This window comes from Triticum aestivum, chromosome 5B (assembly GCF_018294505.1).
Source record: "Triticum aestivum cultivar Chinese Spring chromosome 5B, IWGSC CS RefSeq v2.1, whole genome shotgun sequence".
In the NCBI taxonomy this organism is placed as follows: domain Eukaryota; kingdom Viridiplantae; phylum Streptophyta; class Magnoliopsida; order Poales; family Poaceae; genus Triticum; species Triticum aestivum.
The window spans coordinates 702455185-702456975 of NC_057807.1; the positions used below are offsets into that span (position 1 = coordinate 702455185).

The 1791-nt window shown below is 37.6% G+C and overlaps 1 non-coding gene across 1 annotated transcript; it reads left to right on the forward strand.

The window, feature by feature from the left end:
• The first annotated feature begins 639 nt into the window (after positions 1-639).
• TRNAC-GCA (transfer RNA cysteine (anticodon GCA)) lies at positions 640-710 on the forward strand. Its single transcript has one exon. It is a non-coding gene; the product is annotated as a tRNA-Cys (tRNA).
• The last annotated feature ends 1081 nt before the right edge of the window (positions 711-1791 follow it).

Sequence of the window (1791 nt, forward strand, 5' to 3'; positions counted from 1 at the left end):
TGTATTATTATTGTGTGAGCCTTCTTTCTTTTTGGCCTTAGATTATCATAAGCGAGGAATGGTGCGTGCTAGCCTTCAGACTATACTTTATTGTAGGGAAAGGGAAAAAATGGAGAATATCTTTAAGAACCCTAGAAAGAATTTCACTTGGAGCAACAGGGGTCAGGTCACACTATATCAATATCATAATTCTCTTTTTTTTAATTGATACTGATTAGCCGTAAATCAATTTGATTTTGTTATGCCATTAAGGAAACACTATTTGGGATACAATACACATTTTAGAACCGTTCACTACTAACAAATAGAATTTATAAAAATAACAAATAATAACAAATAATATAGTTAATGGTTCCAATTTTTCCTCAATTTGCTGTGACTGGAAATCCTTTCTCTTTTCAATAGAAAGAGAAGGTATTTAAGCAATGTGTGTTTTGAGATACAATCAATCGAAGAGAATAAAACTGGGTCCAATAAAAAACAGGAATGAATTTATTAAAAGGGATTGGAAAGGGATAAGTACAAAGGGATTCAACGATCTAAAAAAAATCAAAAAGGGTTTAATAATCCACTCCTACGAATAAAAATTAGTAAAATAATGTGGATGAATAAGATTTTGCTCTATTTTGGATCGGATTTGGCGGCATGGCCAAGCGGTAAGGCAGGGGACTGCAAATCCTTTATCCCCAGTTCAAATCTGGGTGTCGCCTGACCAAAAAAATACTTAGGATTTCTTATTGTACTGATTGAACTCGACAAATTCTTGCCCTGCATAAGCAAAGGAAAAGAACTAGGCCTGTCGATACTGGATTTTACCATAGTTCTAGTTCTAAAAAAGACTGTCAATTTCTTCTTAAAAATAGGGCTCTGGCAGGGTTCTGGGTAGTGGCCCAAACCGATACCAATAGGGATGAGGGATATATACTTATGAATTTCATAATTGATTCTATTCCGCAATTCATAACTACGAAAGTAAGAGGTCGGAAATCTTTTTATCCAAAGGTCCCTAAAGGACATTCCTTTTTTGCTCCTAGGATTGAAGAAGAGATTATACGAAAGACTATCAAGACTTCCTAATTATCTGACACTACCTACACTAAAGTAAGGTCTACTGACTCTGTCTGGAATTAGATTGGATAGGCTGATGGGAAATTTAGGAGTTGTGGAAAGAAGAGACTTTCTTTCCATACTTACGAGAGACTCCGAGTACTCAAACATTCAATCAGGATGGTCGGTTAGCTCTTATCTTTTAGAATAACTTAGTAAAAAAAAGTAAAAGTAATAAAGAAAATGAATCTCCTAACTCGGTAGCCCATGAGGTTCCAATGGTTAGTTTTGGATTTTTTCAGGCAAGAAAGCAAAGAAGAAGGGAGGATTCTCTATTACCAACTTCCCCCATTGTCCTGTCCTCATTGGTCATTCATCTTTCCCGATCTAGTGCCATCGTTCTTCAAGGTGCCGGAGGGTTTGAAGCATACCTACTACCCCTCCCCTGAGCTTAGTTCAGAGTTGCCTCAGCGCGCTCGAGTAATAACTGGGAAAATCAAGGCTGGACAGGTCTTCGAGCCAACTTCAGGAAGAAATGCAAGTGAAAGAGAATGCTCTCGAGGGCGCAGGAGTCTTTTCTTTCTTATTTGAAATCCAAATCGAAATGCCTCAACTTGATAAATTAACTTATTTCTCACAATTCTTCTGGTTATGTCTTCTCCTCTTTGTTGGAAGATGAGTACACATCGGGTAATCCGCCCACGAGAGCCCAATCACAAGAGGCTCATACAGAAAGCAATCAGC